Source organism: Ambystoma mexicanum, chromosome 8 (genome assembly GCF_040938575.1).
Source record: "Ambystoma mexicanum isolate Mex_15411 chromosome 8, UKY_AmexF1_1, whole genome shotgun sequence".
In the NCBI taxonomy this organism is placed as follows: domain Eukaryota; kingdom Metazoa; phylum Chordata; class Amphibia; order Caudata; family Ambystomatidae; genus Ambystoma; species Ambystoma mexicanum.
Window position 1 is genome coordinate 1,002,862,281 of NC_090929.1, and position 18,005 is coordinate 1,002,880,285.

At 48.7% G+C, this 18,005-nt stretch overlaps 1 long non-coding RNA gene across 2 annotated transcripts in view; it reads left to right on the top strand.

The window, feature by feature from the left end:
* Positions 1-2,550: 2,550 nt before the first annotated feature.
* The window catches only part of LOC138473709 (uncharacterized), a 234,230-nt gene continuing 218,775 nt past the window's right edge, over positions 2,551-18,005 (top strand). For both annotated transcript variants that reach the window (XR_011268872.1, XR_011268871.1), the window contains exon 1: positions 2,551-2,638. This is a non-coding gene — a long non-coding RNA (uncharacterized lncRNA). The remainder of the gene's footprint in view (positions 2,639-18,005) is intronic.

Below are 18,005 nucleotides of genomic sequence, written 5' to 3' on the forward strand. Positions count from 1 at the left end.
CTAGCCAATTCAGAAAGAAAAGCCTTGAAGAACCTTGAAACTAATGACCTTTTTCTAGTAAAACCCGCGGACAAAGGAGGTGGCATAGTCCTCTGGGGTAAAGAACTATATGAGGAAGAAACCACCAAGCAACTGAGCGACATACGATTTTACAAAAAAATGGACAACAACCCAACATCGCGCCTAGCGGAAGAAATCAAAAGCCTTATGCTCTATGCTAACACACAAGGATGGATCGACGAGGATGAAAAAGCTTTTCTCACGAAGACACACCCAGTAATACCAGCATTCTACTGCATCCCAAAAATCTATGAAAACACCACAAAACCACCGGGGAGACCTATAGTCTCTGCCATAGGATCCATTTTGGAACCCTTGTCCATATATACGGATATATTCCTCAGACCATGTGTTAGGAAAATGAGATCTTTTATCCAAGACACCACAGCCATGATTCATCACCTGAATAACATCACTACTCCGTAACAAGACATACTTGTCACATTCAATGTCGAAGCACTATTCACCAGCATACCACAAATGGAATGTATCAACGTCCTCAAAGAATACTTAGACCAACGCACAGATGTATCCACACCCACACCATTAATCCTGGAATGTATCCGGTTGGCTTTCTCGGAAAACTACTTTATATATAAAGGACAATTTTACCAGCAGATCAGAGGCACGAGTATGGGATCGACTTTCGCGCCAGACATCGCAAACCTCTATATGGATAATCTAGAGAACAAATTCATATACAATGATATCAACCAATACAAAAACAAACTAGTTGGATGGGTGAGGTACATAGACGACATTTTCACCATTTGGAAAGGCAGCGTCTTGGAATTGTGACAATTTCACACATGGCTCAACAACGTGGACCCCTGCATTAAGTTTACAATGCACCACGACAACACCAAGATGGCCTTCCTGGACCTCAACATCCTCAGAGCAGAGGATGGGACAAACACAATAACATTGTATCGGAAACCTACGGATAAAAACACACTTTTGAAATTCTCAAGTTTCCACCCACAAGCCCTCAAAGAAAACCTGCCGTTCGGCAGTTCCTGAGAATAAGAAGGAATTGCTCCTCCTTGCCAGAGTATGACCACCATGGGAAAGACCTCGAAAACCCCCTAAGAAGGAGGGTGTACGCAGCAGCAATCATCAGAAAAGAAAAGGAAACCGCAAGAAACCGGAGCAGAACAGTTACCACCTTCTCACCAGTCAGCAATGCACTTAGAAAGACCATCCTGACTAATTGGCATTTGCTACAAACAAACACTTTTGCACCGACAACGCCCCGCTTTGCTTTCAAGAGAAGTAGAAACATCAAGGATCACCTGGTACACACGTATCCCATAGAAAAACCTACAACAACAGCCCAAACCGCACTTTGGCATCTCCCGCCTGTGGTCGGACACTACCGCTGTGGCAAGTGCTCAGTCTGCCACCTCACACAAGACCAGAAAGCGATATCCTTAAACGGCACCATATGGAAGTACAGAATTTTTTCAAATTGTCTGACCAAGTGGAGCGTATACATGATCAAATACCCATGTAATCTGTTATGCATTGGAAAAAGTAAACATGAAGTGAGACAAAGGATTTGCGAGCACAGGTCCTGCCTGAAAAACAAAGTAGAGGACAAACCAATGGTGGCCCATTTTGCAAAAAAACAACACAAACACACAGAATTAAGATGGTGTGTCATCCAAACTATAGAAGCCAAAGCCAGAGGGGGAGACAAAGATTTAGCATTAAGAAAATTAGAGCAAAAATGGATACACCGTTTAGACACGGTGAAAAACGGCCTAAATGCGTCCATTGAGTGGAAATTGTTCTTCTAAATACACAAATGTCCAAATGTTATACAACCATGGTTCTTCCAATGGCAAACGCTTTAATACACAGCCCTAACATGTAGTTCCATATTGCTGCATAACTCGTTGTCAAAAGTCACATTCTTCCCAAAAAAGCGACCATCATTCAGGCAAGCACCTCGAAATGAAACACAACCCCTGTTGTTTTTTTCAAAAGTGTTGTTTCGAAAATGGTATTTTCAAAAATGGTCTGTTCAAAAATGGTTTTCAAAAATGGTGTCATAAATGCTTCTCAAAATGTTGAAAACATTTTCGTTTCAAATGAGACAACATGCCACATATTATACCACTAGTTTGTAGAACTCGCAGATGCCAACGAGATGTGCCTTTTGACATAGGGTAAACAGTCCTGAGCCCTTGTAGATGCAAAGACCGAAAAATGTGATCAGTAAAGAATTAAACAATTATACATGCCAGTTAAGGGTTAAGCACCCCCCCCCCCGGCAAGTACTATTAAGTACCAGCTTAGACAGGCCTTTTCCAAGGATTCAAACGAGGCTACCTACGTGCCCATTCCACGGGCCGAGACACTATACATATGCCCAAGCTAATGAGGACTACTGATCGCGCACACATGCGCGTCTCAGATTCAGCACAGTTACACAAGACACTGATCGCACGTGCATGCGCACCTGACAATCGGGCGCGCATACACGTACGACGCTCCTTCAAATAGCCCATAATCATGCGCGTCGTTGCACACTTCGCCAGTACCAGGGCAAAGCTGCAGCTACGATCTAACACAGGTAAGCGAGTTGCCGATCAAGTATAGGTACCCGTATACATGGCATAGCCTGCATTTTAGTATAACAAGGGAGCACTTTTGTGAGATTAGATATGTTCCTCACAACTACGCTGCCCCGAGTATAATTGTGAAACACTATTTCGCCTGCCTGATCACAGAGACACCAACACGCAGTGCATTTGAAGTAAACTAGATTTCGGATTTTTGCACAATACCACTGCCAAATAGCTAAGCTTGGTACTCGCTGTTGGCGGTCTCCGATGGGCCTCCTCCGTGAGCCCCCCACCCCCTGTGGTAATGAGACACAGGGCCTCATTACGACCCTGGCGGTAAGGGGTTTACGCCAGCGTTAGCTGCGCCGACCCATTACCGCCAATTACGAGGTCCCTTAGCGCCATGGAGGTTTTAACACCCGCTTTTAGCGGGTGTTAAAATCCATGGCGCTAAGGGACCATGGAGTTAATTACGCCACCGTAATTTACGGTGGCGTAATTAACGCCTTCCCCACTCCCATTATGCCCTATGGGGCAAAAATGGGAATGGGGAAGGGTAAATGGGGATTGGGGACTTACCGCCCCGCCAAGGTCGGAATGGGGCGGTAAGTCCGCCAACCACCATGGCGTAAACATAGTTTACGCCATGGTGGTAAAGTCACGGCCCAGGCGGTAACTTACCGCCTGGGTCGTAATGAGGCCCACAGAGACGGAGATGTTGTCGGTGTGGGCTCCCCGGTGAACTGACGTCACCAGGAGCCGCTCCGTTTATTTAAACTGGCACGCGACGGAGTTGACGTCACTCCGTCGCGTGCGTACCCTTAAAGGGGCAACGCCACACTCCTCCTTTTCCATAACAACAAATTGGAAATAGGAGTACTTAACGAGCACACATCTATGACACATATCACTCTATAAGTTTCAACAAAACCCCCTTTTTATTGACAGCCACCCCCGATCCCCCGTGTGTACCTGTCATGGCCGGACCATTAGTCCCCGGTCAGCCTCCCAGCTCAGTCCGTAACATAGTCACTGAGACGGGCAGGTTTCCCACGCCCTGATCTCAGGGGGTACCTCCTGCCACCGTCCCTGGCTGGTGTTCCTGGACTGGGTCCGCCTCGAGCCGGCGATTCCACTACGGCGCGTTCTCCCCCACCTTCATCCAGAGCGCCTTCACTTTCTCGGTTGTCCGGGTTGTCCACTCTGGGGTCACCAATCTTCCTGAAGAACGACGCATTCCTGGTTACCGATGAAGTTCCATCCGATGCAGTCACCATTGACCCCTTGACGGCCACCACGTCCAGGGGGGCGGGTTCATATGTGAGAGACAGTTTTCCATGAGGGTGACGATTTCTTACCAGCACCTCATCCCCCAGCGCGATGTGTGGGGGTCTGAGCCCCCTCCGGATGTTCTCCATCTGTGTCCTGACCTGTCTGTCCTCTTCCACCTGCTCATTGTCGATGACGGCGGGGTCTCTGTCCCCCACCTCCGGTATGACATCTCTCGGGCACCGCTGGAATAGTGCTTCTGCCGGAGCCACCCCCGTAGACGAATGAGGGGTGGTGCGGTACCCTCATAGGAATACGTACAGAGCCCTCTGCAAACACTCCCCTTTTCCATGGGCAATGCGGAACACCTTGTTGAGGGTGCGCATCATTCGCTCGGCCTCCCCGTTGGCGCGGGGCCACAGTGGGGTGACCCGCCGGTGTTGAATTCCATACTCTTTCATGAGCTCTGCGAAACTCTCCCCCTGGAATGGGGCTCCGTTGTCCGAGCACAGCACAGAGGGGAGGCCATGAGTGGCAAAGATCTTCTCCAGCGCCACCACCACGTTCTCAAACGCCACTGAGTCTATAAACTCAACTTCCGGGTACCTCGACCACTCGTCTACCACCACTAGAAAATGCGTGCCTCTGGATGTAGACCCAGAGTCGGCGTGCACCACTTCCCATGGTCGAGTCCCGCGGGGCATTGCTTCAATGGACGGTTCCTTCTGGGCCGGGGCCGCCGCCTGACACCACACACAAGAGGCCACGAACGCCTCCACCTTCCGCTCCAACTCAGGAAACCACACCTTCTGACGGAGGCGAGCTTTGGTTTTGGGGGCCCCTTGATGACCTTGGTGCGCCAGCGCGATGACCTGTGCCACTTTGGCCTGGGGCACTACGATCCTTTCCCCTCTTAGCAGTAGCCCCGACTCGGAGAATGTTAGTTCCTCTCTCACTCTCCACAACTGCTCGAGAGTGACCCTGGCCTCACATGTTCTTCGCTCCACCGCCTCCAGCACTGTCTTCCAGGCACCCTTCTGCATGGCCTCCTTCAGGATGGAGAAACACTCGTCGCCTTTCGAAGCCGCCTCAAGTTCCTCCACCTGCATGGAGTTGGGTGTCGCAGTCTCTATGACCAGGCAGACGTGTTCGTCGGCTTCCTCCGCCGACGCCGACACCTGCGAGTCGTTCCTGGGGTGTCGAGATAGGTAGTCCGCCGCATTGTTGGCACCGGGACGATAGGTCAATGACACCCCATACTCCAGCAGGGCGAGCATCCAACGCTCAATCCTCACTGGCGGGCGAGATGACGAGCCCGCCATGATCGGCAACAGCGGCTTGTGGTCCGTGACCACGGTCACGGGACGCCCCAGAATGTAGAGGCGGAAGTGCCGACAGCCCCACAGCACCGCCAGGGCCTCCCTCTCGATTTGAGAGTAACGTTGCTCAGTGTCAGACAGGGCCTTGCTGGCGTATGCTATTGGCCGGACCTCCTGGTCTTTTCCCACTTGCGTGAGCACTGCCCCTAGCCCATATGGGCTGGGGTCCACCACGATCTCCGTCTGCAGGTTCGGGTCAAAGAATGCCATGGTGTCATGCGCCGCTAACGCCCCTCGAATATCGTCAAATGCCGCCTGTTCCAGAGGGCCCCACTGCCAGGTGGTGTCCTTCTTGGTGAGCGACCTCAGGGGCTCAGAGCGGGATGCGAGATTTCTGATGAAACGGCCGCAGTAAGTGACCATCCCCAGAAAACTCCTCACCTCCGCGACATTTTCGGGCGGGCGCGCCTCCTTGATGTCTCTCACTTTGCGGGGATCTGGTGACACCCCATCCGCCTTGAATACGAACCCAAAGAATTCGATCTCCGTCTTCAGAAATTCGCACTTGTCCTTGTGTAAAGTGAGGCCCAGCAGACGTAGCCGTTCAAAAGTCTTGGACAGGCGTGACAGATGCTCCGTTTCCGATTTGGCGTACACTAGGATATCATCGCTGATATTAAGGACGCCCTCCAGATCCGCCAGTGCACCTCTTATTATGTTTTGAAAGACCTCCGCTGCCGAGGACACCCCAAAGCTTAGTCTTTTATATCGATAGAGACCCCGATGTGTGGTAAAGGTAGTAATGTACCTGGACTCGGGGTGCAAGACCACCTGATGATAGCCCGATCTCAGGTCGAGCTTAGAGAAAAACCTTGCACCCTGCAGCTCCGCAATAATGTCATCGATGGTGGGGGTGAGGTGTCGCTCCCTCTTTATGGCCTTATTAGGCAGCCGCATGTCCACACAAATTCTCACAGCATCGGGTTGCTTGGGCTTGCGGGCGATGACAATGGGGGACACCCAGGGGGTGGGTCCTTCAACCTTTTCGATTATGTCCAACCCCACGAGGTTGTCAAGTTCACGATCCACCAGATCCCTGAGATGGAAAGGGACCCGTCGGTGCTTCAGCGCCACTGGTTGTATGGATTCATCGATATGGAGCCGGACCGGCTCACCCACCAGCTGTCCAATGCCCTCAAACAGGGATCCATGTTTGGCCAGGAGGACCTGGATGTCCTCTAAGTATACTGCGTATGCGAACGTGACAATGCCCAGTGCCTCCGCCGCGGCACAGCAGAGCAGGGTGTTGTCGCTCACCGGTGTAACGTAGAATCGAGCCCGTATGTGTGAGTCCCCATACTGCACACCGGCCACGAATACACCGTCTAGAGGCAAAGGCCGGTCCCCGCCGAAGGTGAATATGCGTGCCCTCGGCGCAGCCAGCGCAGGCGGGGCCAGCATGGTCTTGTAATGCTGGCGGGCCATTACATTTACAGATGCGCCAGTGTCCACTAGCATCGGCACAGAGTCTCCATTAACCAGCACGTTACACCTGGGTTGTCTTTTGGAGCGGGACTTGAGCACGCTCACACTGGACACGAAAATCACGTTCTCCTCATCCTCGTCCTCCTCCTCCTCCTCCTGAGGGGCTCCTTCGTCACCTTGGTCCACCTGGGCAACGTTGGAGGCCCTCTGGGGCCGGAAGAAGCCGGCTCGAACTGGTCCCCTCGGCACAATTTTGGGGGCGGCAGACTTACACATTCTGGCGAAATGGTCAGGGCCTCCGCATCTGCCACACTTGACTCCCGTTGCCGGGCACTCCGCGGGGTGCGGGAGATCATAGCCACACTTCGGGCAGGAGACATTCGACCCCTGTGCGCGCTGGCTCTGATTGTTCATGGGGCGCCTTAACCCGCGGCCTCTTCCGACCGCACAGATCTCTTCCACCTTGGCTGGGCGAATACCCGCTTCCATCCTGGTTGCACGCAGTTCAGAGACCTCGTGGCACCTCCCCAGTTCTAGGATGCGAGGGAGGGTGATGCCCGGCTCTCGCAGGATCTGGCGTCTCAGTTTCCCAGAGCTGCACCCCTGAATGAGTTGGTTCCTAATCATGACCTCGGGGTCATTCCAGGCACACGGTGCTGCCAGACGCCGCAGCCGCCCAAAGAATACATCCAGAGTCTCATCATCTTTTTGGCGAGCCGTTCCCATAAGAAAACGTTCATAGTCCGCATTGGCCATTGGCAGAAAATGATTATGGAGTGCCTCCTTTGCCGCAGCAAACGATCCATCCACCGGCTGCAGGGACATAAATACCTCATGCACCGCCGGACCAGCAGAGTACAGGAGGGTGGCCAGCTTGCCGTTGTCCGTTGTTTCCATTGTGGCCCTGAAATACATCTCCAGCCTATCCATCCACATCTTCCACCTCTGTCCCAGGCCCGATGGAGCACCCGAGATATCAAACTCAGGCATTGGCTGTAGGGACCCCGGTGGTTTCGGCGGAGGGGCAGGTGGAAGCACAGGCGGTACCGGACCCACAACAGCAGGAGCAGCAGCAGCAGCAGCATCCTGGTTCATGGTGGAAAGCGCACAGGCACCCCACAAGATTGGCAAGAAAGGGGCCGCAACTCACCACCAGCCGTGATCTTCGTGAAGGTGTCACTCCAGCCAGCATGCAGACAATGATGTGTCCAAAAATTGAGTAGAGGAAGAGACAGACTCCTAGTGCAACAGCAGGCTCCCCATGGAGTCTCCCTGCCTCTGCTCGACAATAATAGTGAAAATTGTCAAAATTTCCTCATGAAATTGACATGTGCTGTGTTCAGCGACCATCCGCCGCTGAAGTTTCCAAAAATTAAGCCCGGATGGCTCACCGACGCTTCGTTATGAAGCCGTGAGTCTCCGAGGCCTGTTCATCAAAATGGCCGCCGGCCGCGTGCGTCGCTTCCTTCTCTGCGGTCGGAGTTCGTCGCGCGCTCACATACGATCATCTGCGCTGCGGCGGAACTCCCCCGCGTGTCCCAGGAAGCGATCCCGGTCTCGTCGCCACTGTTGGCGGTCTCCGATGGGCTCACGGAGGCGGCCCATCGGAGACCGGAGGCCGCCTCCGTGAGCCCCCCACCCCCTGTGGTAATGAGACACAGAGACGGAGATGTTGTCGGTGTGGGCTCCCCGGTGAACTGACGTCACCAGGAGCCGCCCCGTTTATTTAAACTGGCACGCGACGGAGTTGACGTCACTCCGTCGCGTGCGTACCCTTAAAGGGGCAACGCCACACTCGCTGTCCCGAGTATAATTGTTAGACACCATTTTGTCTGCCTAATCACGGAGTCACCTACACGCAGTGTACTCATAGCTAACTAGATTTCGAACGATTGCACACTACCACTGCCAATTAGCATGCTTGGTAGTTAGTCAACACCATAGCCAGAAAGGGCAGTAGTCGCACGACAAAAGCAAGTGCAGATACTTCCCTCTTTTTCAACAGATAATTATTATCTTTTCTAACAGCTAATCTGCTGCAGACCAGATCCTAGATTCACAGGACCGAAATACACAAAGTGCACAGAAGGCGCTTGGAGCGAAGAATCCGCACAAGATTCTTCACCACCCTGTGACACTGAAAGAAATGGCTCAGGTAGGATACTGCCCAGCACTTTTCCCAGGGACCTCTGGCCCTGTAGAGACACCCATGTTCTAACCCTTACATCCTTACCTTTAGATGTCCCAGACCAGTGATACATCGGTGACACTTGGAAGTCCACTACAATTGTCCTGAAGACGGCACCTGAACACAAGCCACCAACTCTGTGCCAGAAACACCATTTAGTGTCAACTAGACAGATGTGTAGTCAACCCGACCACACTCTAAGTCACCTATTGTACTAATCCACACTGCAAAAAATTGAATGCAAAGAACAAATGTATAAAGTGCGTTTTGTTTTTGAGATGCTTTAAACAGTGTATAACCACCCAGTAATCACGGGCAAGCAAAAGGTTATTGGATGTTATGTCTTTTATGCTATTTTTAAACCACAAGAATAAAATGTGAAATTGTGTTACATGAATCTTTGGTGTTCTCTTATGTACAGACCACTTATAGTGATCTGTTAAAGTGTGCTGGCTCCTTCCACGGCCAGTGTCAACAAGGTGGGGTAGCCTAAGTCCCTGTCTTTCTTTAAACAGTAATATCACAAGGACATACTTTACCCATTTTGGAAGGTTCTAATGGTCCAATTATATCCATTCCTATTCAGGAGAATGGGACCCCTTTAACAGGCAAGGGGTTTAATGGAGCTGGAGCTGATATATGGCTACTTGTTTTCTGGCACATTTTGCACGTTTGAATGTAAGTTTTAACTTCTAAGTGTATACAGGGCCAGAAAACTAATTGCTCACATGGGCTTGTCTCTTGGCTCGTCCTAGGTGTCCCCCGGTAAGGTGCGAATGAGCTATTTCAAGTACCACTGATTTATTGCTTTTGGGAATGATAAACTGTGTTCTGGTTAGGCCTTCTGATGTAACATCCCCTTTATATAATAACCTGTGGGTCAAGAAAAAAATTGTTTACCCTTGGTACCCAGGAACAAATGACATGCAACAGTAAAATAAAATATATATCCAGGCTGGGTATGCTAATAAAGGCCAGACTAGCCAAATAATAATGCTAATCCTGTGGGGTTTACCCTAAGTGCCCAGTAAAAAGTGTCATACCACAGTAAACAAATATATCCACACTGGCTGCACTAGTGAAGGCCAGTCTGGCCACCTTTTAGCTTCTATCATGTTAGTTTTACCCATGATGCCCAGTACAAAATACCATGCCACAGTGCATATATATATTCAGATTGGCTGCCCCAAGGTAGGCCAGTGTGGGTACATAGTAACACTCACCATGCTGGCTTGACCCTTGGTGCCCAGTACAAATTGACATGCAACAGTAACAACAAATAAATAATATCCAGGCTGGGTGTGGCTGGGTGTGCTAATAAAGGCCAGTCTAGCCAAGTACTAACACTTATCATGTTTGCTTTATCCTTGATGCCTGTGAGACAGACATTGTATCAACAGTTAGACACAGATGCAAGAGATACAGTTGGAAAACCTTTATTTAAAACTTCAGGATGGGAATAACGCCTAACTTGCCCTAACTCTAAGATTGGGCTTCCTTCAACTCATGAATCTAAGGCCAGTCTGTGTCTAAAAGTCCAAAGTAAAATGCTGCCTGTATCACAACCTATACTTGCCCATACTTATAATACTAACAATGTGTTGGAATGTTCAAACTATATAAGTGTTCCAAAATGATATAGCAATGTCTTTCAGGAACTTCTCCCACAGCTCCCTTCCCCAAGCTCCAGACAATGTGGGAGTAACGTTCCACAAGGTTTCAGGATTCAATTCTAGTAAATGTCACAGTACCTTAACAGCTTACTGTTCTGGTTATGATCAGCTCCACAATCTTCCTGTTTTGGTTTTCTCAGATGCACAAACGGCAAATGTCCAGCTAGTTTCTTAGGCTTCTCTAGCCTGAACTCAGAAAGCAGCACTTTATATTTTCCCTTAATTACCATTTAGACTCAGGGTTCCCTTTCACAAGTCTCGGCTCTTAGGTGTAGCTGTTGTAATTATTCATAACCACTTCTGGGGTTCCCTTACCCACCTTTGTGTTCCACTTTCAGGCTCCCCCTGGTCAGGGCGTAGTTGTCGGACTCCACGGTCCACCTATTACAGGTTGCACAACCTTGGGCTTCTAGCTGTGCACCTTCCTTGTCAGTTCACATAGTTTACTAGGCTTGGCTGGGCTTTCCTTGCTCTGGCCCTTTAAAAGTGTTCCTTTCTCATGTATATCCTTCTGCCGGCTCTCACTGTGTTTCTCGATTGCCAGTGCCACTTTGCTCGCACTTTGTACCTCATACAGCTCCCCTCAGAATGTCAATTTTCTTCTTTCAGTTCACTGAGAATTTCGACCACATAATCTTCCTTATGCGACCACTCGGTAACTTTGTATCAAACAAAGTTCTATTTGTTTGTCTTGCTGCATGCAGTACTTTCACTCTGAAAGCATTGACAACGGGTTTTCCCTTTATTCCGCTTGCACTTGCTATATAGTGTTTAGCCGCGCGTATCACATTGCAAGTCTCCCTGTACTTCAGACCAATATGTTTGTTTGTTGGTTTATTTATTTATATAGCGCAGCCTGGCCCTAAGGCATCTGGGCGCATTACTTGGTTACATGGGCATAGTATAACAATTACATACAAAAATGGTTGGAGACAATAGAATTTACAGATATTTACAATTATATGCAATACGTGGTTATATAGGAAAACATTTTACAAATGCATATGAAATAAATGACATAGATTACAGTTGCGGTGGGTAGCTTATTGAGGTAAAATAAGTGAACAAATCGTAGTTGCGATAAAAAATGTCAGAGATAGTGATTGGTGTGATGTAGCGTGAAGAGCATAGATTTTCTCAGTCCTCTTTAGAGAGAATCCAGGTTTTGGAATTTTTTCAGAAGAGGTGGAAGAACGGTTCTGATCTGAGGGTCAACGGAAGAGTGTTCCAGAGTTTAGAAGCAAGCACAGGGAAGCTTGTGCCGCTGGCTTTCTGGAGCTTGAACCTGGAGGCTTTCAGACAATGAGCTTGTGCCGATTTGGTAGGGCTTGTAGTGGTGGTACGGGCGAAGTTGTTGGCTAGATATCTTGGTGCTTGATTGGCTATGCACTTATGTGTGAGGGAGAGTGTTTGTACTCTATTCTTTGGGGCACGGATAGCCACTGGGTGTTTTGTCTCATGTCCAAGATATGCATGTGTCTTGGGAGGTTGAGTGCTGCTCTTAATGCATTATTTTGGATCACTTGTAACTTGTTAATATTGCGTTGACTTGTGCCCAGATTGAGTGCATTGAAGTAGTCAATTTTGGAAAGTACTAGCGCTCTGGCTATGGTTGTGCTGTATAGGCATAGTCTGGTCTGCAAATATTAATAAGCTTGCATGTGTAGGCGGTTGATGAGGATATGGAGTTGATTTGTCTAGTCAAGGTAAGTGAGGAGTATTTACCTACAGTTTTGACATCCTTGGATACTGTAATGTTGTTACTGTCTATGTTGAATGATGTGTAGAGTTTGTCAAGATTGATCAGTCTGGATTGGGAACCTAAGAGAAGTCATTTGGTCTTGTCATCGTTGAGGCAAAGTCTGTGATTGCCAATCCAAGCTTGGATGATAGAATAAATTTCATTGAGGACTTTAGAGTTTTTAGAGTAATCACCCTTTAGCGGGATGAGTATTTGGGTGTCATCTGCATAGTTCATGTAGGTGACACCCAAATGATCTAAGTAATCAAACAAGGGTTTGGTAAACACACTGTCTAGTGTAGGTGATACACAAGAATCCTGAGGTACACCACAGGGGACAGGAGCTGGTTCAGAGGTGGCTGAGGTTTAGAAGACGCTCATGGGTCTGTTATTTAAACATTATTGGATACTGGCATTGGCTTTGTCTGAGAAGTGGGCTGCTGAGGATAGATGTTTGCATAGAACTTCATGGTTTAGCAAGTCAAAGGCAGCCAAGTGATCAAGTAGATGTAGGAGGGCAAGTTTGCTGTTGTCTTTTAGTTTTTCCATTTGTGTCTTGACGTCGATCAGGGCGGTTTCTGTACCATATTTTGGGCGGAAACCCAATTGTCTGAGGCTTAGTAAATTGTGCTTTTCTAAATGGTTCTGGATCTGCAGGTAGGCTGCTCTGTCCAGAATTTTTAAAAGGAAAGGCACTGTTGTGATGGGTCTGTAATTGGTTGGGATGTTGGGATCTAGGGTAGGTTTTTTGAGGAGGGGAAGAACCCAGGAGTCTTGCAGGTTGTTTGGTACTGTGTTTGAAATAAATGATGCGTTGATTAATGCTGTGATAAATGGGCCAGTTGTTCAGCTGCATCTTTGATTATTGGGGCATGGCATATGTCTCCCTGGCATTTCTATGGTTTTAGAGAAGAGATTATATCCTCAACCTCTTTGGTAGATATAGGTGAGACGTTTAATAGAGCATTAGTTTTGGGCTGTATGCTTGAGGGTGGAGTTTGGCCTTCGTCTGTGGTCAGACTAGCTTTTTTGCACTCAATTTTAGATTGGAACATTGATATTTTGCTGAGTAAGGCCTTTTGGATGTTATTGCACCAAGAAATCTCTTTGGTGCACGTGTCAGGTAAGGGAGCGGGGGATGCAAGCTCTCTCAAAATGTTAAAAAGCTCCTTGGTATTGGATTTGGCTTTGGTAATTTGTTCATTATAAGTGTTTTATTTTGTTTGGGTGATGGCTGATTTAGCAGATATTTTGCTCACGCTTTTAGGCTATCTGCTTTCCAAACACTGCATCTGAGGTCAAGGACTCACCACCTGCCCCTCAGACATTCCTGGCCCAGGCCAGAGAATGAACATGCCCGGCTTACATAAGGGAAGGTTGGCCCTGTCCAGAGCCTTCCTTTCTAAACCACACTGACTCCCTGGAGACACAGATCCCTCGCCTCTTCACCCCAGAGCCTCTGCTCTGCCACGGGGTAGCATGCTGGCTCATCAGTCTCCTCCAGCTGGTTTTCTCTCTGCCTTCTTGCTGTTCTCCTCCAAAATACCAGTGCTTTGCAAGTCAGGGATCCCCTGCTGGACTCAGCCATGCAGCCTCCCTGCTGTTGTGTCTCCCCCTGCTGCTTCCTGTTCAGCTGACTGCACCACCTTTAATATGCCTGAAGCAGATTAACAGGCTGTGTAGAGCCTGCCTGACCTTCTATTACCCAATTATCTGGACATGCCTGTCCTTTAGCTTTGAGTGAGTTGGATCTAAAAGGGGCATTGTGCCTTTTCTTATTCCTTTTTATGGTCTGCAGGGGACGTGGAGGTCTTTGCACGGGGCTAGGTTCACAATAGCCCACAGAGGCTGAGGGGATGTAAGGGAGGTCAGTTTTCAAAAAAGGGAGATAGTATGTGTCGCCTGTCGGCACTCCATCCCAATCTCTGAAGACCCTCCAGTCAGATGATCCTTCCTCGCTTGTCTACCCCCAGGATCAGGATCCAAAAGCGATGGCCCTTCCCTGGCCATCTGATCCCCGGGGAGTAGGCATGGGAGTACTACCAGGTTTCTTACATGCCAAATAAAAAAATGCCATACAACAGTAATAATATATATCCAAACTGGCTGCCCCAATGTAGGCCAGTCTAGGCAAACACACAGCATGTTTGTTTTACCTTGACCTCCCCCATAAATACATCCTTTATGCCCAACATCAAATGCAATGACGCAGTATGAAAATGTTTCCTGTATACCTCTGCAATCAGATTCCTGCTCCTGGGTAGGCACAAATGAATTTTAAAAAGCATTTGTTCATACACATACACTCTTATTCACACGTGCACCCATACCACACTCATACATGTTCACTCACAAACACTTTCAAATTTCAAACCCACACATATACATACATGCATTATTTTTCTTATCTGCCGCAGAGTCTGGAATGCGCGTGCCACCATGGCCCTCCGGCTCCTGGACTGCATGCAACAGGACCAGGAAGTAGAGAAATCTCCCTGGTATCCTGAGGGGTGCGTGCTCGAGCCAGAGTGCTTCTTTAATACCTCCCCAGGGTCAAGAAAGTGCAGGAGTGCCCCCCGAAACACACACAAGCCCACAGTATCACCCCTTGCATCGCCACTGAGCCATGCAAGGCTGCGCAAGCAAAATGCACCCGGGCCTGCATGGTTCATTGGAAACTAGGTTTTAGTTTGCCTTGAGGCATCCATAATGAATGATGGGTCGATGCCTTGCCAGTCATAATGGATGTGCCACGCCTGAAGACATTTTGCTACCCCGCAATAATTCCCAAAGCAGTGAGCCTTACAAGATGGTAACGGCCCACAGACAAGTTAACGTGCCCGAGCATGGCTACCGAGTGTCCCTTGTGTGTTTTTCGTTCATGAAAACATTCTTGCTACTTGCACGTGTCGTGAAAGTTGCCAAAATGTCATCTGGGAGAAATGAAAAATAAGCTGAAAACAGAGACTCATCTGTCATTTCGGGCAACAGAGGAGCTACGGAGCAGAGAAGGACTCGGTAGCTGCCAGGCAGACACAATGAAAAAGATGTTCGTGAGAGCTTAAAGTGAATTACAGTATTTTACACGGAGAATTACTGTCATAACTTTTCACACCACAGAGGCAGAGGTTAGGTGACAATCATGTGTTGGCAACCCTCGTTCTCCTACTTATGAGGAGACTGGAAGTAGTAATGTTATTATCTCTTTGAATGGCCTTTCAAGTCAGTTTCCTCTGGCTCTTTACAGGGTGCAATAATACGTGTTATTTCCCAATGTAATGGTCATCACGTATTCACTTTAGAAGACTGTAGTACCAAGACTGAGCTGCAGGGAACGAAAGGTGCACATTTCAGGCTGGCCCTGCAGTACGTCTGAGGTGAGAAAAGGGAGTGCAGTGTGGGCCTATGTCACAGGCGAACCTTTAACTTGCCAGCCATCTTCTTCTGGCAGAGGAGGCAATAGGTCGGTCAGATTAAGTGCTGACACAAAACGCCCTGTGATTATGTGCTTTGTATGTTTACTCTACAGGTATAATGTGTTCCCTTTGTGCACTGAGGTCAAACTGTTCACCACCCAGTGCGCACGTATGGTGCGTGCGCTCCTAGATCTCGTTACAAAAGCCTTTAAATCAGTGTGCTCAAGTCATCACTGTTTATTCCTTGCTTGTTGCCGAGCTGTAGCGACTTGGTGAACTAACGCCTTGCCGCCAGTCGGTGTTTTAAGAGTACTGAGTGTTAAGGAGGCACAAAGTCCTATACAGGGAGGGCTCAAATCGAAGAACCGTGCGTCATTTGGACCAGGCCAATCTCGTGTTGCCGTCAGTTTCTTTTGAGCTATTGTTGGACATGAAGATTTCGCGAGCTGGTTCAGCCAGCGCTATACGTAAAGATACATTGAAAGATTGCTGTCAGTCTGCACGTCTGTTAAGTCTCCTATCTAACGATGCACAGTGTATGAATTGCTGTGCTCAGGTTAGGCAAGGCTACTCTAGAACAGGTTAGTCTGCAATTTCTAGGAATTCATCTAAATTATAGGTTGGTAGTCCGGGGCACTATGGAGGCGATTTTGCTCCAGTATGGAAATTGCCCAGAGGGGACCGCTTACATTTGCACTTATGTGCAAACATGTCCCCTGCAGGCGATTCTCACCATCTGCACTGTGGAGTGCAAACGATAAGTGTAAAGCGATGGCGGAAACATTTTTAAACCTCTCTTTTGCACTCTGCAGTGCAAACAGAGTAAAGACTGCCTGTCATGCACGCATGGCAGGCAGCGTTTACAATGATTTCTTGTGGAATTCGCATGCCTTTCAAAAAGCGGGCGTACACCATATAGAGTGACCAGACGTCCCTATTTTGCCGGGGCTGTGCCGGTATTCGGTGCTCTGTCCCTCTTACTCAAGATTATGCTCCCATTAGAAACTGCAGTGGTCCCGTTTTTTTTGTAGAACGTCTTCATAGCTGGCAGGCAGGAATGCACAGAAGAAATTATGCATTTTCAATTTAAAATAACGATACATTAATTATAATATGCATTTCTTTGAACAGTAACACTTGTACAGCACCGTAAAATCTGGTCACCCTAAATCCACAGGAAATCATTACGGCACACTGAAAATCTCATTCTGGCACAAAACCAGGTTGTTTTTGAAGGCGGCGCAAACGGGAGGCAGAAACATACCTCCCATTCCACCCCTACCCCACCACCCTCCCCCCGCCTTCAAAAACAATGAAAATCTCCCAGAGTGTGAATGGAGGCGTTAAGGCAGGTGTAACATCTGTCTTTAGTGCTTCCATTTTCACTTGCGGGGGTGAGGGGGCTCTCGAAAATGACCCTCTATGTCAGGGGTGCACAACTAATTTTGACAGAGGGCCGAAAGTACCTTACATGAGGGCTATAGTGGGCCGAAAAGTAAATGTGGGCGGGGCGTGGCAGGAGGCTTTTTCAACCCCCAATTTATATTAAACACATGGAAAATGTTTTTGAGGGGTATCGATTTTTATTGCATTTCAAACATTTTGTACTACACATTTTCCAATGTTAAAATTTATTTCTATTTAGTTATTGTATATAGTCTGTTTAATTAAATTATATATATTTTATTGACCCTTGATTGGACATTCCGTTATTTTGGACTGCTATAGTTTGCTGTTTGGGTTGCCCAAGAGGAGTATGGCCTTCGTTGAGTCAGGTTTCCACAAAAAAGCAAAGGATGTACATCTCCTAACTGTGCCTGTTTTAGCTTTATTATTGTGTTCACTCTTGGAGTGCAACACTATGCCCCATGTCCCCCACCCCCAACCAAACACTATGCCCCCTGCCCCCCTCACCCCCAACCAAACACTATGCCCCATGGCTCCCACCCCCAACCAAACACTATGCCCCATGGCCCCCTCACCCCCAACCAAACACTATGCCCCATGGTCCCCTCACCCCCAAACAAACACTTTGCCCCATGCCCATGTCCCCCACCCCCAACAAAACACTATGCCCCATGGCCCCCTCACCCCCAACCAAACACTATGCCCCATGGCCCCCTCACCCCCAACCAAACACTATGCCCCATGCCTATGTCCCCCACCCCCAACCAAACACTATGCCCCATGGCCCCCTCACCCTCAACCAAACACTATGCCCCATGTCCCTCACCCCCAACCAAACACTATGCCCCATTGCTCCCACCCCTCAACCAAACACTGT